Here is a 19,583-nt window from a genome sequence, read left to right on the forward strand (position 1 = left end):
TTTGCAATTACAAAAGTCCCATGTGGGAATAAGAGTGCGTTCATGTGCTATGGGAATTATGGTAAATACCAAAACGCCGACATGGAAAGCACACATGAACGCCCCCTCTTGTGGTATTTTCCACTGGGCAACTCGTAGAAAATTTTGATACACGAGTTGCCGAGATGAGATGAACTTGAACCTTTTCAACATGGCGGCGAGCGGTACAAGACTAGCTTATGAACCAAGAAAGAAGTGGTTTTCACCTACGGAAAGCTGACTCTCACCTTTTAAACGAGTCATGTATATTATATTATTATAATATGTATATTATAGCCTAATACAAAATATTTTGTGGCTGTCCAAAGAACGCCAGCAATGATCTAGATACTGGCTACTCTCATTGTGGCTACAGCCAAATTTCCAAAAACTGCGTGGCATTCAATGTGTTAAGAAAATCTCTACTTGTCATGATCAGGAAATATTCAGCATTTTTTGACTTTTGATAACTCATATTCCTGCTGCAGCTGATGAACAAGGCAATCTATAATTGTTTTAGCCAAATAACAGGCCTGATTCTGAATCTGGTCCACTATCTTTAATTTGTCAACAACAACAAAAGCATGTGAACACAACACACTGGTAAATACCACTTCCCATCTGGAAAATATCATCTTCCCAGAGCACATGAACGCAGCATAAATCCGCTCCTTCGGGTGATAACGGAGCGCTTTCGAGGGATTATTTAATTTTAGAGTCTTTACACTACACTTACGAAACAAAATGTGCTCATTAGTACAAAATAATGCTTCTAAGGCAATTCATGAACAAGTGCTTGCTTTCTTACTATTTTGAAAATAGATCTAGTTCACAGCACTGGATTTTGAACAAAAACACAGTAAACAAAATACTCCAAGCCCTGATGCTGCTCACAGCTTGGTGATGCTTGTGAGAGACGAGGCGAGCATCATTGAGAACATGCATATGGGTCTGTCTCAGAAACCCCACTAAATATACTCGCAGCCAATAAACTATACGGTTCTGAATTAGGGTATTAGGCAGAAAAAGAAATTTACCAGTCAAAAATAATATTTTATATAATCCTGATAAGCGCCGCAGGTGCGAAGACGAGCGCCGCAGGCGCGAAGTCCCTCTAGGGGGGTCTGGGGGCATGCCCCCCCAGAAAATTTTTGAAATTTAGACTTCATTTCCTGCATTCTAGGACATTTTCAGGGTGAAATGGCGTGTAATTTTTGATCAGAAATATTGCATATTTTTACTCTGTATTTTTTTCAGTTTCACTCCTGAATGTATCAGATGTATGTATGGTGTTTGATTTGGTAACAAAAGTGAAAAGAAAATAAACAACAATGAATTGTATATAATCTTTTGATCTAGTTACAGTATTTAATAATAAAAAAAACCCAACAGTATTCTATTTTACCATACCCCAATGAACCCCCCTTGTTAATCAATGTATCACACATACCTTTTCTGTCTTTTTGTGGAAAAACGAATCAGTTTTTGTCACATTCAATTTGGGGCGTTTGTTGGGATTCATCTTGATCCAGAAGAGTGAGTCAGCAAAAAAAAATGCGGTTCTCCCGCCAAGAAAGAGGAAACTACAACGCAGGGTGTTTGGCAATTTTCGACCAACCAGAATTCGCGATTTATTCAGTCCGCATGTTACAAGATTCAGTGCGGGCCAAAATGGCGGAAACGATGAAATATTCTGATTTTTCATTTCAAGTTTTCAGTATTTTTCGTATTAAACTGTGTTTCTTACGATTTGTAAATGATGGCGGAACCACACACGGACTGGCCATCGGGAGTAGCGGGAGTTTTCCCAGTGGGCCGGTGGTTCAGTGTGGGCCAGCGGAGAAAAAAACAAAAAAAAAAAACAGTTGCGCGCTGGCCTTTAATATGATAAGCAATGTTAACAGTTTCTTTAACAAACTGTTAACATTGCTTATCATATTAAAGGCCAGCGCGCAACTGTAATAAGCAATGTTAACAGTTTGTTAAAGAAACTGTTAACATTGCTTATCATATTAAAGGCCAGCGCGCAACTGTTATTTTTTTTTTTTTCTCCGCCGGCCCACGCTGAACCACCAGCCCACCGGGAAAACTCCCGCTACTCCCGATGGCCAGTCCGTGTGTGGGCGGAACATAACTGGATTTATCGGATGACATGTGGGAGTATTCATGTGCGAAAATTTTCGGCATTATCGTCCGTTTCAGTATCCGTCTGTGTGTATACTTGCCCGTTGAAATCGGCAATTGCCCGTCAAATTTACGGGTGGACGGGTCTCTGCCTAATACCTTATTCTGAATGGTGATGTTGGTTTTAATTTGAAATAAAATGATGAAAGAAATAATGCAGATAAAACTAAATCTTTGATGTCAATACTCTTTAGAATTTGTCAAAAATTTGTGGAAAAATGATCTGGGACATGATAAATGGTCGACTACATCGCGTTCCCTTAAAAAGGTTGTAGTCCACTGAAAAGTCTACAGTTATCACTAATTCTATTTCAAGCTGTAACTTTATCCACCTAAGGATTGGTGCGCTCACAGAATAATCATAACCGTAATAAAACATCATGCAAAATATTTGATCACCATCGTAACTCCGTTTTCCGCAAAACCAATACGATCGTGTGTTTTGATCTAAACGGAAAGCCTCAGGGTCGAGGTCACGACCTCACCAAAAGTAGTAACTTAAACTCACTACGCCATATAAAAATTTAGTTATAAATCTGCGATTTTGTTTTTTAAAACGAAAGCTGAAAGTTAGGTATAGAATATGTTTCTTACAGAATATGTTACGATGGTAGCTGGTCTTGTATGAATTTCTGAGCTATAAAATGAGTTGTGGTCTATTTTTTACCGTAGCGTGTTATTTGTGTGCGGGGAAAGACACACAAACAGTTTGCATGTGTAGAATGGAATTTTCCACTCCAGTAGTTAGAAGTTGATCGCGCTTCCATTTGCGGTCTTTCTGTTACGCGGGTGATCTGTTCGGACGTTATCACTGAAAAGGCGAGTTTTGACAGTTTTATTGTGTTTTAGTCTTGCAGTATAAGGCAATAGAATGTTTCTTTTTCATCTTGCTTTCATATTTCGTAGTGTTTGCGTATTTTTGGCCAATATTTTGCAATCACGGTCAATTTAGATCGAACTTTTGATAGAATCTACGGCCAGTCATTTTGTGCAGCAGAGACCCGCGCGACCTTCAGCCGGTACAGTCGCTGTTCTTTTACCACCGCCGTTATTCTCACCTTTCCGGTGTGTTCTTGATTTTTCCATTGTGTCCTATTATTTCGCCATATCAAATACCCAAACTGTATCATATTATTCATATTTAAGTGAATAATCAATTCAGTCATCATAACTTGGCATTTTTAACCCAAGCAATCAAAAAGAGGAAATTTATTCAATATTTTCACTCATCTGTGAAGGAGGGGCTTTAATTCTTCATGATGGAGTTATTTTATATGGAAATCAATTTTACAAAAGCATTTTCCACAGTGGAGGCCAGATACAGCAAGATACTATCTTTATTCTTATTAAACATGACAAAAGAAACATTGAGTGTTGGGTAAATGCAAAAAAAATAGTAAAATTAGAAAATAAATTTGACCATAACGTCCCAAATGAGAGACCAGTTTCTGAGACGGACCCACAGGGCCGCTGACGGCTTTGGCTGGGCCTGGGACAAAATGCTCTGAATGGGCCCCCCCCCCGGGCCAACCCACACACACCTCTCTTATCCCAGTCTCTACTCACTCCAACCCTTAAATGACAGGTATTCAAAAACCATTCAACCGGTCAACAACCATTTCATTTTAGCATTTCAACATTTTTACAGTTTTCACATTTTCTTAGAAAAAAAAAAAAGCCCAAAACCAGCAACCTCACACACATTGTGATCCTGTGAAGTAATCCCCAATTTCACTGAATCTTTCCCCCCTGTACTGTAACGGAATAAACGGTTACTGTTATTTTGTATCCTTTAACCGAACGCCATTAAATGTATTCTGTTACGCCCCAAGCCTGCATGCGACAGCCCCCGCAATGCCTTCCTAAACTCGTGGATAGTCTACTATAATCACGCGATTGGGGTGCTCTTGAAGGAGCAGCGATGGACGGGGGATTTCGGGCAGGGCTGGGGGCGAACATAGTATACTGTGCGTGCGTACTGTCCAGTGTGAAAAGCAGAGAAACACACCGCTCGAGAAACGGCGGGATATGATTGCGGGCTAATGTGAATATTCTTAGCTTCAATCAGATATATGAAACACAATGTTATTAAGCTGTTGTGGTTATGAAATGATTGAATGCCCTGTGCGTTTGATATGGTGTTGAGTGTGACTTGCTCTCCCCTCGTTTGTAACATGAATTGCGTGCCGCGCGTGCCTTGGTTGGGGTTACTTTACGGGGCTGGAAAAAGTTGGCTGTCTTACCTGGCTCAGCTGCCCCACTGCCTTTGCTAGTACCTGCTGCATCATCTGAATCTTTAAAATATTTATGCAGTCTCTTCCTCTCTTTCTCTTTTCTTTGCTCCTGACTTGTGCATGTTGGCAAATGGCACGCACGCTGATTGTCGTAGCGCTATGATCGAACGATGTCGTTTTTTTCCCCTTAATCAAAAAGAGTCAGACCAAACCATTTTTGCATTAGGGGTGGTAGGGGGTTCTTGACGCCTTTTTCAAAGACAATAAAGGCAAAAAAAATCTAGAAATCATTTATTGAATGCAAATATAGCACATTTCTCCCCCAAATCAACACATTTTGAAATGAAATAAAATAATCGCAACTTCATGAGAGCCCAGTTCTGGGCCCTCCCCATTCCTGGGCCCGGGACAACATACCCGTTTGTCCCCCCCTGTCGGCGGGCCTGCGGACCCATATATGCGATATTTACTGAATGGACATGGGATCAGAAAACTATTTTATTTCTAAGCAGTAAATCACATGGACCCATTTATTTTTTTTAAATCCTCCCCAATTTGGCCAGGTAACTGTTCTGCTTAGCTTTACATGAATAAACCTCTCCTTTACACACAGTGTTTACTCCAGATGTGGCTTTTGCCTCTGTTGTTGCTCATTATCCAAAGTATACCACCAAAAGGAGTCATGGCCAAATAGTTAGAGAAGCAGCTTTGGGACCAAAAGGTTGCTGGTTTGATTCCCTGGACCAGCAGGAATGGCTGAAGTGCCCATGAGCAAGGCACCCAACCCCAGCTGCTCCGGGTATGCTGTACGTCGCTCTGGATATCACTGGCTCAGGAGCGTCAATAACTCCCAACCGAACAGATTACGTCATGACCAGCACAACGAACTCTGAAAAACTCACCAGAACCATCTTTATTATAAAGGTTTAAAGGCTTCAAACCCCAGCAGGGGTGTCTTTCTTTGCACTCCGAGATGCCAACCTCAACCAACCTGAAGGATCACAAATCAACACTTCCTGAAACAAGCAGTAAAACCGCCATGTTGCAGGCATCGGGCCTGAAGGAGCGAATCTGCAAGCCAAAAAAATTCAACTTCCATGTTCATAACCGTAACAAACCTCGGAAACGGGAGCTCGAAAATGTCTCCTGTATGGTTTAAGCTCGTAACACACTCCGAGGAAAGCGCCATCTACATTAGGGATGTTAACCGATGACCGTTTGACCGAATCAACGTCAACCGGTTAATTTTTTTTTTGGTTGTCGGTTAAAAAAAAAAAATCAATCGTTTTGAAGCTGCCGATTTTGGAGCGGAGAACCTGGAATTCTGTGTTGTAAACGCTTGGGGCATGCCATGCGGTGTAAGGACGACAGCTGACAAATCAGAAACACCCATTCAGTCATGTCCCGCCCTCCCGCTGCCACTCGGTGAAAGAAAAGTGTAGACACAGGCTTTTTAGCTTACAAATTACTATTCTGTTTTTTTTTAATTATTATTAGAAGGCACATGGAGTTTAGTCCTGCCTTGGCCAGTGCATTCTGAAAGTATGTTTCGGTCTGTAGCCAACAATGCATGTTATTGCAGATCAGATCTCTCCACACAAACTAAAGGCGCAGATGCCGACTTTTGGAGGGAAGGGGAGAGAATGAAATGACAGCAGTGTCTGGAGGGGGAGTGACAAACGCAGCTTTTATGTCTGTGAGCCAAGTCGGTGACAGCTTCAGAGCAACTTCAATACCATGCAGTAATGGCGTGTTGATATTAGTAACAGCGTTATAACGATTGTAGCTAATTAATTAGATTACCCAGCATTATAACAGCCTTTATTTTAACGCCGTTATTCCCATCACTGAATGTTATGTACCTCTTCTAGCACTTGACTTCATTTTCAACGCCATCATGGCCAACTGAAACTGTCTCTAAGCTGGAGCCGTTTGTCCTCCGCTCCAATACAAACCCCTCGACATCAGTGCCGCGTTTGACTAAATGTTTCGCGCTGTAGAAAAGGTAACGTGAGTGGAGGGCAGCGACTGGGACTGAATGTGCGGATGCTTGTGGTTAGATTTAGAATAGATTCTAATAATTCCAACTAGAGACAATTCCCCTGTGGGAAATTGAGAGTGTGATGCAGTGCGCATAGCAGGCGCTATTGCAGGAGCTGCACTGTACTGTGTGAATGTGTGACTTGCCATGATGCTACAAGCCTGTCTCTCTCTGATGCCCCTTTTCCACCAAAGCAGTTCCAGGGCTGGTTCGGGGCCAGTGCTTAGTTTGGAACCGGGTTTTCTGTTTCCACTGACAAAGAACTGGCTCTGGGGCCAGAAAAACCGGTTCCAGGCCAGCACCAACTCTCTGCTGGGCCAGAGGAAAGACCCGCTTACGTCACTCTAAATTCCTGAGCCCCACTGGTGTGTAACGCAATAGACACCCATTATCAAGTCTGATGTTCTCCAGATTTGATCATGGTGTTTGAGCTGGGACTGATCCAAAAGTATAGAACCTAGCAAAAAAGTTGAATGCCAGATTCACACAGGAGAAGTTTGTCTACGTTTTAAAGTTTGAATCATGTCTGTAGGTGAAAGCATGCCAGAGCAGCGGATGTTTGAAAAAAAACATTGAAAAAGTGCGTAGTTTTTCAATTATTCCATAGAAATGAATGGGAAATTTTGGGTGATATTTTCGCGACTACGTCGCGAAAAAATCATATTTTGATGAACAAAGTAATAGCATAGTGAGTCCGATCGAGCCGCACGTTTTGATATATTGTTTGTCTGTGTGCGATGTACGGTTATTGGGTTATTCGAAATCGAAATTTGTAGGGAGCCTAGGCTCTAGCCTGGGCCCGCCCATCCTAAGTGTGACAACACGAGGACCTGTTGCGAACTTAGTCTGGCAAGGCAAGCTATCTACAGCTTTTCCAAGCTCCCGAAAAATCGGGAGCCAATCAACTTTGAGCATCTCCAACGGCCCTGGGTAGAGGCGTGTTCAAGGCACCGACGTAGTAGAACTGCGACCGGAAGCCATAGATTGTTTACAGAATCTATGCCGGAAGCGCTTCATTCACGAATGCTGTTTTGAAAGCATTCAACGGGAAGTTCTCATTGAAAACGGAGCAAAGAGCAGCCCTGGAGGTATTTATTGAAAGGAAGGACGTTTTCGCCTTGCTTCCGACCGGCTTCGGTAAGAGTTTAGTAATAGGATGTCTATGGTTTAATCTACCAGTTAGCCCCGTCGCGTCACATACGTCAGAGGAAAGAGAGATGTGATTGGTTTAAGCTTCGTCACAGCCTTTTCTGGCTTCGACCAGTAGCAAACTGAGGCATTTCAGGGAGGCGGATCAACCACGCGCTTTGGGAAACAGTTGGGCTTAATAGCTTTGCCAGACCAATGATCGCAGAGCTTTGAAGTCGCGTTAGCCAGACTACCTAGGCTCTGCTTCACTAATAATAATAAGAAACACACAGAACAACAATAGTGATGCGTGCCTAGGCACTGCATCACTAATTAAACTCATAGGTCAGGGCTTTTCAAAGTGTGGGGCGCGCCCCCCCCGGGGGGCGCCAGAGTTCTTCAGGGGGGGCGCAACGTGAGAGACAAAATGGATCGATTTTTAGTACCTAAAGCTACAGGGAGTGAGGAGACGGCCAAGCAAAAAAACAGAGCCTCCAGGATGTTGCGATTTGCAACTTCAGCGCAAATTCAACCAATCCCCACGAATTCAGGGCGGTGCTGCAATTATATCCAATCACCGCAACTTTCCCGCAAATTTGACCAATCGTTGGCGTCGTCTTGAGGTGACATCGACAAACCACCTTCCGCCTTACTTCTGGATGTCTATGTTCAAGAGAAGCAGCATACGCGCAGTGTTGCCAGATTGGAGGTTTCAAGTGCATTTTGGCGGGTTTTGAACATATTTAGGCTGGAAAACGTCAGCAGTATCTGGCAACATTGCATGATGTGCGAGTCAGTGTTTCTGTAGGCTTAAATTCTGTTACTGAAAGTGTGTTATGTTTACAGTGAAGGACTGTGTGCACTTTATTTTTTTACTTAATACAAGAAATTAATGGATGCCAACATTTTTGCCAAAATGGTATTTTATTTTCCATTGTTTAGGCAGCTTCAGCATCATACTGCGAGATTCTGTTCAAATTGTTTTTTTTTCCTTCTATGAAGCCTGAGCCATTTATTTTTAGTTTATAATTATTGTTTAATTTAGTCTTCAGGAGAGACTGCCTGCACACAGTACTAGTATTAATAGTTTTTTTTTCCTTACATGAAAGCTGAGGCGTTTATATTATATTTTAAGGTAACTTCATGTTGTGCTGTGAGGTTCTCTGCACTTTAACTTTTGAACCAACAGGTGCATTTGGATAAGTAAAGCCTATTTTTCTGCATTTTTGTAGTCCTGCTAATCTTTTCTATTAGTAAAGTTGTTTATAGGACCATTTCTCAGTGTCTTTGTTTTTTTAATCAATAGTTTTTCAGTAATAACTTAATATTTAACATATCACTCAATTTTAATCACAAAAAGAGAAAATCGCAACAATTTCTCGCAACTTTCACTTCCTCCCGCAATGTAATCGCAACAAAAACCTAAACACCGCAACTTTCATCACAATTTTTTTGGAAAACCCCCGCAACAGCAGACATTTTAGCCTGCAACAATCACAAAAAAGGCCCGCGGAATCCTGGGGGGACTGGAAAAAGAAGGAAGTCTGACCACAATTATTTAAAGTTTGGATTTTCATGGACTGGATCTGAAGATGCTCCACTGCTACAGTGTGTTGTCTGCCAAGAGGTGCTAGCTAACGATGCTATGAGATGTTTAAAATGTGTAAAACAAGATGTTTTAAAAAGCACAGATGTTTAAAATGTGAAAAAGAAAAAAAAATGTGTAAAACAACCTTTTTTTTTTTTTTAAATACGAATGGAACATTAAGTATAGCAACAACAAAAATTGTAAAGGGGGGGGGGGGGGGGGGGCGCTGTTTATTTGCTCTCCGAGGGGGGGGCTGACTCTCCCACACTTTGAAAACCCCTGTCATAGGTTAACCGACTTTAACCGGCTAATGAGGCTCGGTGGTCAGTCAAGATTTTAAGTTTTCGCCATCCCTAATCTACATCCATGATCCCAGAAACGCCATCGAGTGCCTAGAGTTGCTATGATTGACAGGGACGCGAGTATATGGGCCCCCCCCCCACACACACACCTCCAGTCTCAAACAGGTGCCCCAGAGTGTACATGTCCTAGTCCTTGCTGCACTGACTCTAGAGAAGGTGTGCGCGTGTGGCACGATGCGCTTTATAAAGCAAAAACGCCACCAAAACACACGAGCCGTTATGAACAGGAGCGTGGAGATTGTTCTGATGCGGCGGGCGCACACAGAGGCACAACAGGGAAAATTACATTGTTCTAGCTTTCACACAACACACCAAAGTGGACATTTCTGGGCAGCGTTCACACGCAGACAAAACGAAAGCATCACATCAGTCCATTTCGGTGTTGGCAATGCCAGGATGCTTTTCCCAAAGCGATGAAACGCACATGAGCCATCACGGCCCAGTGAATCAGATCACAGCTCTAAAAACGGCGGCTTCTTCCAGAATGGCAATGTTACGCCGAGTCGACAGGGCGTGACGTTCGCGAGCCACAGCTTCAGATTCGAGAACGGAGTTTTGGACATAAACGCAGAAGATGGTATGGATGATCCTGTACATCTGGGACTCCTGTGCATGCCAATCAAAACCGGCCCCGCCCCCAGTTCATAAACCATGCCATACCATCCTCTCTTCATGAAATCTAACCCTCTCTCCCTCCATGTTTTCCCAGCTCTGCCTTCCACAGTCTCGTCTTCGGTTTTCACTCCCGTCCCTCCCTCCCTCCCTCTCAGTCTTCTCATTACTAGAGACGCAGCGGGACAGACGTCTCACTGGGACCGTGGGGTTGCATGCGTGAGAGCTTTTCCTCTCCATCTTTGAATTACACACACAGACAGACCGACAGTGAGCGAGCAAACAGCATCCGCAGGTCTCTGCTACAGCACGCTGGAATGCAGGGGCAGAGAAAACAGACATTAGCATGCTAGTGGATCAGCGCCGCTCTCTGTGGACCCGACTGAAAGAGATGGACGATACTGCAGAATTTTTACTCTGCCTCCTTCCTCGCAATTTCTCAGTTACTGCTAAGGTTAGCGTGCACGCCAGGCAGCCATGGAAAAAGCATCTCTACAGATAAAAAGGACGTCGATTCAAGTCCCTGACAGAGAAAAGTGAGCATTAACCAAGACTTCGTTCTATACAGAAAAACCACAACTTTATGGAGGACGTGAAACTAGGGCTGGGTAAAAATCGATTTAGGATCGATTTCATTTAAAATTTCGCGCTATCGATTCACAGGGCATGAGATCGAGGGTTTTTTTTTTCCCCCACAACACAATTTCGTGTGTTGTGCGATTTTCCTCCCTCAGCCGTCTCGTGCGTGATGACACAGCTGCACAGTCGTACGTCGTGACGTTCAAGCACGCACACAAAATGGCTGAGGCCAGAGCCGTGGCTGAGGCAGGGAAAACGCCGCTCGGCAAGCCGTCTCAAATGAAATCTGACGCGTGGAATCATTTCAAATTTAAAACGACAAAGGACGAAGAGCTTGATAAATCCAAGGTAGTTTGTAAGATATGCCAAGCAGAGCTCAGTTATTGTAGGAATACTACAAACCTCAGAAACCACCTGACAAGGTACCGCACTACGCTAACCTTAGCTTCCAACAACAAGCCGCCCGGAACAAAGCAAAAGAAACTGAAGGACCTGCTAGCATTACCGTCAGAGTCTCCGCGGGCCATAAAGATAACTGAGGCCATCGCAACTCTTGTTTGCAGAGATTTACGCCCATACTTCGTTTTGTTAGTATTAATACTTTTGTTAAATATTTTTTTTCACTTAAACAATACAATTTGCTGCAACGTTCATTTGCACTTTTAACATTTGCACTTTTATAATTACAGGAAGATAAGAGTTTTGTTTACAGTTACGTGTGAACTGTCAAATTTACAAAACAAAGACGTGTATTTTGCAACGTATTGTATGGAGATATTTTCATTATTTAAGAGCAGATTGAACTGATTCAGATTGAATCGAATCGAGATTAATCAATTTAAAACCCTAAGAATCGAAATCGAATCGATCTAGGAAATTGACGGTGATACCCAGCCCTACGTGAAACGTCCAGACACGGCACAGACTCGTAGCGTTGAAGAGAGGACGCACATTCGGAATATAAATTGCAGTGAGAACATGATCCGACCCCAACGTAACCGCCCACAAGTTAAGAGTCCGTTTGATCAGCTTAAAGGCCCGGTCTCTCAATACCGATAAATAAAATCAGTCCCCTGCAGTTTGTGTGGTCGGTGCTCACACCAGACCGATAACGATCCCTATAGTCCAGGCCTGGGTTTATCCGTATCACCGAGATCGCTTCTGGAACCATTCCCCCCCCCCCCAAGACCTGATCCGATAAAACATCTGACCAATCAGGTAATCGTTTACATGTGATGTCTGAGCACGTGCTATTTTTTATTCCCCCCGGGTGTCTTTGGACATCCTTGTTGCATCATGAAAATAAAAAATATAATCCAAAAGCACGGATCTCTTATTCACGGATGTGTGATTTTCCGTGAAATATCAATAGTAAATTAAAACGTATAAATGCACTAAGATATTTTAAAATTATGAACTTCAGCAGTCCAAATATTTTAGATTTCTTAAATTTATCTGCGAGGAGTCATCTGTAATATATTAAAACGTCCGTGACCAATCCGTAAATTATCAGCATCTGTATTAAAACCCGTAACCACTCCGTATTTTGTATCTTTCATTATATTTCCGTAATCCGTGAACTATCCGTATTTTATCAACCCCTGGAGCGTGTGCACGGGTTGTTTTGGAGTCCAAGCTGTACAGTAGGGCCCGGAATAACGTGCTACTACTTGGAAAAACCTCCCATGACTATTCCTAAGTTGCATGCATTTCAGGCTTTCATCTAAACGGGGGAACAGGGGCGCTGCGCCCTCTTACTCTTGGCGTGCGCCCCCTTACCGACTCTGTGAAAACATCCCAGCAACACTACGTGACAATGTGTCTGATCATCAAATACGTTATAATTGCTCCAAAAATATTCCAATCATAGTAGATACACCGCCAGACGGTGCAAAAACAATCCGAATTGGCGTTTTCCAGACCGAGGCGCCATGTTTACTTGTCGCGGCTGCTCTCGCGAGATTTGACATGGGTTACATACAAGGTCAGCTGACTTGTAGAGCGAGATTTCTCGAGACTGAATGACCTTTCACCCACCAGCATGGGAGCTTTTGACAGAAGTAGTTCGCGAGTTGTTTTTGTTGACGCTTGAGCATTTAAAGATGTCATCCCACGGCACGAAGCGGAAGAAAGCCAAAGACTGTCCGGGGCAGAAGATTACTTCTTTCTTTTTCAATGTTGACAGACAATTTGTTACAATTTCCCTCTCAGATAGCCTCAGAATGTCCCATTGGAGCATTTTTCAATGGCTTCGCACAGCGGAGGGGGGGCGACGGACAACCGGCACCCCCCCCCCGCTTCGCTCCTTCACCATGGTGAGCACCCTCATGCTAAGTTTTTCTAGAAAAAACCCTGCGTTTATTTCCTGGAGCATCAGGACCGAGTGATATTATAGTGGGGATTATAGTTGTGGTGTTTCTGCTCCAGACTGGAACTAAATCCAGGCAGAGGCGTTAGTTGGAGTTACTGGTGTTGTGGGCCCGGGCCCTAAAGGTGCGCAGCGCAGAAGTTAGTTCACACCAGACAGAAACAAACCAAAAAGGATCAGTAGGACTCTGATTCGTACGCGGCAAATGGATTAACACATCATTTAGCTCCGAATATCAAGCTGCTTTTACAGCAAGGACATTCTGCCTGTGACGTAAAGGTCAGTTTTCCAGTATAACTGGTATTTCATGATTTTTAAGGGTGTTTTCACACCTGGTCCCCTTTAAAGGAACCAGACTCAGTCCTCTAAGTGGACCAACAGAAAAAGAACTCCGTTCTTTTTGTGTTCACACTGTGAATTTATTACAAAGAGGACTGGGTTCTCTTTCTGGTCCAGTTAAGCTTTGATGGGGCCTCAGTCCTCTTTCTGTTCACACCAGGTCCTCTAGAGCCCTCAGACCCTCAGTGCACGGAATTCTGGGTAATTTTCTCTTGAATCAAAATGTCTGCTGCCATGCTTGCCCTGCTGTATTCTTTGATCAAAATAGTGCAGATTAAGGAAAATAGATTTATTCCAGCGGCTGTGGTAAGTTCCAAAAGGAAGTTGAGTTTCCCTGCTACAGTCACATGACCAACTACGGCAAACGAAGAAGGTTAAACTACAGTGAAAGAGGCGAAGTGAACCCGGTGCGCTTTTTGTTCACAATGCGCAGATTAGGCGAACCGTACCGTTGATTTTTAGCGAACTGTACTGAGACCACCTCCTGGTTCGCTTTAAAGGGGTCTGGGTACGGTTGGAGTGTTCACATACGCGCAAAACATGCTGAGTCATCGATCTGAGTTCGGTTAGATGGCTGAAAGGGACCAAGTGTGAAAACACCCTAAAACCGATCTGGTTTCTGCATCAGGACGTCGCCCCCTTGTGGTGTGAAAAGATCCGTTATGCAAATTGCAGTTTCCAATGTTACGAAGAAACGGCGATCGTTAAGCATCCGTATCTATGTGGGGCAGAAAACGCAAAGAGGACAAAGAATAGAAATGGACTAAATGCTAATTAGTTCATTATTTCACTTTGTAAATGAAATAGAAAAATTAATAGCTAGCTAACATCTGGCGCAAGAAGTGTTCGACTTCTCGCTTTGACCACGACGGCCTGTGGAGCGCTCACGTGCTCGAAACGATCGCCTCCAGTACTTTTTACAACGAATGCAAATCAGAACCAAAGAAGAAACGGTCTTCACGTGTTCTCAGGAAACGCACACGGGATCAAAACATCAACAAAATTTAAAGCAGAATGCTACAGTAATGACTTAGGAGGCTTGTGGTCATGTCTCTGTGGAAATCCATCGTCTCTAAGAAACGTCTGCCGACATGAGAACGATGATCCGAAAATCTCCTGCTTGGATGCGGAAGGAAAGAATCCTGCAGCGTAAACCGTATCGTGAACGAAGCGTTTTGTGCTTTTCAAGGTGAACTCCGACACGGTGCTGACTCTTACACAGCGCAGCCCAGAAGTGCGGCAGTGGACTTTCAGACGAGACCCAGCTGCACACTGAGAAGCAGCTGTTCACGCCGTCGCCACGGCCACACGAAGAATCCTGACTGCTGTGCAAATTGGTCATCAGATTCAACGAGATGTGCTCAAGCACATCAGCGTAGTCACATTTTCGTGCGACTGGAAGAAGTGGAGGAACTCGTCTGCTCTGACCCTCAACTCCTCCGGTCTGATATCGGGCATCTTGGGACTGCTGAGATAATGGGCAGGGTGTGCTGCCATCTGCTGTTGTACGAACTGTACATGAATATGTGCAGATATGAATTCTAGACACGCGCCAGACATTTTTACCCTTCACACGCTCCGTTCCACACTCACTCCAGCACCGTAGTGCTCTTCCTCTTTTAAAACCATGGAACCAGGAGATACCATGTTCGATTACATGGGTACTACACGCTGGCAGTGGGATATCAGAGCGAGGGAGTAGCTATAGATGGATTAAAGGAAAAAGGCATCGAGTTTACAAATTATTCTCCGGAACTGTACCGGAGCGATCAACTCTCTTCTTCCAAAAAGATTCCCGCTCATCTGGTGCTGCCCGTGACGGTGGTCGAGAGCTTCGTCTAAAAATCTCCTTGAAGCGTGTGAAGGCCACAGCGTACGACTTCCGTTATTTCTTTCCTTTTAAATCCTCGTCAAAACCCATTCGTTCGGTGAGCCTTGTGTCAGGTGATTGACTCGGACATTGCAGAACACGTCACTTCTTTGCCTTCAAGCCCGGCTCGATCAGATTGAGAACGTTCCTCACGGCAAATCAAAGACGCCGATTTTGCACTCGACAGCAACGACAAATGACCGCACTGCACCAGAACAGGAACGTTCCCTGCTCCACAGGAACCGATCGGCCTTTTTACAAGCCAAAGTGTCCGGTGTCGTTTTTCACTCCTAAACTGTGTGCACAATGAAGCCGTGTTCTGGCGTGGTGCCTCGGCCATTTAACAAGAAACAAACTGCCATGTCCTTTGATGAGATGTCCGCCTCTGGAAATGAGCTGCTTGGCACCGTTTCTCTCCCTCCCTCCCCCCTCTCTATGCTTCAATACTCTCCACTGATCCGTTTAGAAGTTTCAAAAAATTATTCCTGCACCGTATATGGGTCCGTCTCAGAAACTGCTCTCTCATTTGGGACATTATGGTCAAAAAATTCATTTTCTAATATTTTACTTTTTTTTTTTTTACATTTGCTTAACACTCAATGTTTTTGTCATGTTTAATAAGAATAAAGATAGCATCTTGCTTTATCTGGCCTCCACTGTGGAAAATATTTTTGATTACAATTCAAATGCTTTTGTAAAATTGATTTCCATATAAAATAACTCCATCATGAAGAATTAAAGCCCCTCCTTCACAGATGAGTGAAAATATTGAATAAATTTCCTCTTTTTGGTTGCTTGGGTTAAAAATGCCAAGTTATGATGACTGAATTGATTATTCACTTAAATATGAATAATATGATACAGTTTGGGTATTTGATATGGCGAAATAGGACACAATGGAAAAATCAAGAACACACCGGAAAGATGAGAATAATGGCGGTGGTAAAAGAACAGCGACTGTACCGGCTGAAGGTCGCACGGGTCTCTGCTGCGGCGCGCGAGCAACGGGACATCACTACCGCACCGGACGGAACACGAGGCGGGGGCGGGGCAAAACGACTGGCCGTAGATTCGATCAAAAGTTCGATCTAAATTGACCGTGGTTGCAAAATATTGGCCAAAAATACACAAACACTACGAAATATGAAAGTAAGATGAAAAAGAAACATCCTATTGCCTTATACTGCAAGACTAAAACACAATAAAACTGCCAAAACTCACCTTTTCAGTGATAACGTCCGAACAGATCACCCACGTAACAGAAAGACCGCAAATGGAAGCGCGATCAACTTCTAAAGGCCAGTTTATGCTGACAACCCAGTCCTCGCAGACGGTGTTGCAGATAGCGTCTGCGTAGCCCCCCCACCTTCGCAGACGCTCTGCGCGCACCTCTCAAAAATTGTGACCACCGCAGAAGCCTCGCAGACAGCGTCGCAGACAAGAGGGCTCTGATTGGTCCACTCTACATCCGCTGTACACGCACTTCCGCTTCCCTACTTTGGTTTGTTTTCACGACCGGCATTTTTAAAAACACAAGCGAAGATGGAGCAGCACGAAGAGCGGTTGATCGAGGAAGTAACGTACAGCTATACGACTCCAGTTCTAGTCATTATAAGTAACCGGAGGATAAACACTCCACTAACCACACCCACCAACTACTCCTAGCGACTTCGCGCCCCCTTGCGTTGTGGCGGTGAATAACATCGCGCACGCCTATTACTCCCCGCTCAACGATAAATTACAACTGTCTGGGAAAAGCTATCTGTGAAAGCCTTGTCGCAAGAGCATGCAGAGGCCTTAACTGCTGGAGTGGAAAATTCCATTCTACACATGCAAATTGTTAATGTGTGTCCTTCCCCGCACACAAATAACACGCTACGGTAAAAAATAGACCACAACTCATTTTATAGCTCAGAAATTCATACAAGACCAGCTACCATCGTAACATATTCTGTAAGAAACATATTCTATACCTAACTTTCAGCTTTCGTTTTAAAAAAACAAACAAACAAAAAAAAAAATCGCAGATTTATAACTAAATTTTTATACGGCGTAGTGAGTTTAAGTTACTACTTTTGGTGAGGTCGTGACCGCGACCCTGAGGCTTTCCGTTTAGATCAAAACGCACGATCGTATTGGTTTGCGGAAAACGGAGTTACGACGGTGATCAAATATTTTGCATGATGTTTTATTACGGTTATGATTATTCTGTGAGCGCACCGATCCTTAGGTGGATAAAGTTACAGCTTGAAATAGAATTAGTGATAACTGTAGACTTTTCAGTGGACTACAACCTTTTTAAGGGAACGCGATGTAGTCGACCGTTTATCATGTCCCAGATCAAGCCGCCATTTTTCCACAAATTTGCAGAATTTTTGCCAAATTCTGAATATTCACATCAAAGATTTAGTTTTATCTGTATTATTTCTTTCATCATTGTGTTTCAAATTAAAACCAACATCACCATTCAAAAGCGTATAGTTTATTGACCGAGTATATTTAGTGGGGTTCCCCTACAGTACCCAGTTTCTGAGACAGACCCAGATATGGAACCAAATTATGTTCATCAACCAAGACATGGCAAAAAGCTTCCTTGCTGCATTTCTGCAAGTTAGCGGCTCTAACAAAAACTCCGCAACCACAACAATTATCCGTCGATAAATAAACTGCACAAGTGACCATCACTTCTCTCGGCTGAGAGAACCCTTTTCAGACTGAAGGCCCTAAACGGCGCCTCGTGTTACTGAAATCACACGTTTGTTTTTGCATGGCGCTTTACTGAGAAAGTGGACATGAGGGCTCTTGGAGCAGCCCTTATTATTTGCTACTCTGTTTGAAGAGCTCAGCTTTAGAAACGCATTTAAAACGCTTTCTTCTCAGCCCCACTTATCCTCAGCCATTCTGGCACAATGTCCGCAAGTTTGGCTAAAGTGTCGGCTGGCAATATGGTCCCTAACAAAGTGGTTCCCATGTGTAGCTAATTAGATGGACTTTTAAGAATGCAGTTAATCAGTCAGGGGATTTCTAACAACTCCAGCCAGACAAGGACATCTGCTCGCGTCGGGTCATACCGAAAGGTTCCATTCAGACGAGAGAATAGGTCGTCAGGATAAAGCGACGTGGTTGGATGGGAGCCACCACCCCTATCCGGTCAGTGATGAGTGACCGTTAACTAGTTGAAATGCAGAACTCGAACACAACCGTTCCCGCTCTTCCACTTTTGTCTGACAACGTGACACTGGCATCCAGATATTTCTTCACTTCCTGTTTGGCGACGTCGGCAATAAATTATGGACAAATCATTCATCATATCCAAAATCTAAGAAACGAGCATCACTCCGGTTGGTCTCCCGTCACCGTCTTACAAATTTCATGGTTACTGGACAACGCGTGTCGGAGGAGAAGTCCTTCCCCTGCCACAGGGCACATCGGGCAGCACCGACCTCCGTTTCTATAGCCCTCGGCCTCTCGCCTATTACATAGATATAAAAATAAATAAATAAAAAATAAATAAAATAAAAAGTGTACACACCCTGTTTAAATGACAGGTTTTTCCTGATGTAAAAAAAATGAGATCATGATAAATCATTTCTAAACTTTTCCCACCTTTAATGTGACCTATAACCTGTACAATTCAATTGAAAAAAAAAAAAAAATCAATCAATCAATCTGTTGGGGGGGGGGGGGGGGGGGGGGAGTACAATAAGCTGGTTGCACAAGTGTACACACCCTTAAACTAATACTTTGCTGAAGCACCTTTTGATTTAATTACAGCATTCAGTCTCTTTGGGTTCACACCCGCCATCAATTAAACTGACTCTGATTAACCCCAAATAAAGTTCAGACATTTCCTCAGTTGCCTCCTCCAGCAAAAGCCAGGGTTCACAGAGAGCTTACAAAGCATCAGAGGGATCTCACTGTTGAAAGGTATCAGTCAGGAGAAGGGGACAAAAACATTTCCACGGCATTATTAGATATACCATGGAGCACAGTGAAGACCGTCATCAACAAGTGGAGAAAATATCACTACGTTCAGACTGCAACCTGAAACGACCCATATCCGATTTGTTGTGAAATCCGATTTTTTTGTTAGGCCGTTCACATTACCAATTATATGAGACTTGTATGCGATCTCCAATATGAACGGAAAACGACCCAAAAGTGTCCCGCATGCGCAAATTGACACGTAATAAGCACATCTACGTAATACGTAAACAAACAAAAAAAAGCGCACTCTTCAAGTTTAATGATTTCTTTTTT

This window comes from Neoarius graeffei, chromosome 24 (genome assembly GCF_027579695.1).
Source record: "Neoarius graeffei isolate fNeoGra1 chromosome 24, fNeoGra1.pri, whole genome shotgun sequence".
In the NCBI taxonomy this organism is placed as follows: domain Eukaryota; kingdom Metazoa; phylum Chordata; class Actinopteri; order Siluriformes; family Ariidae; genus Neoarius; species Neoarius graeffei.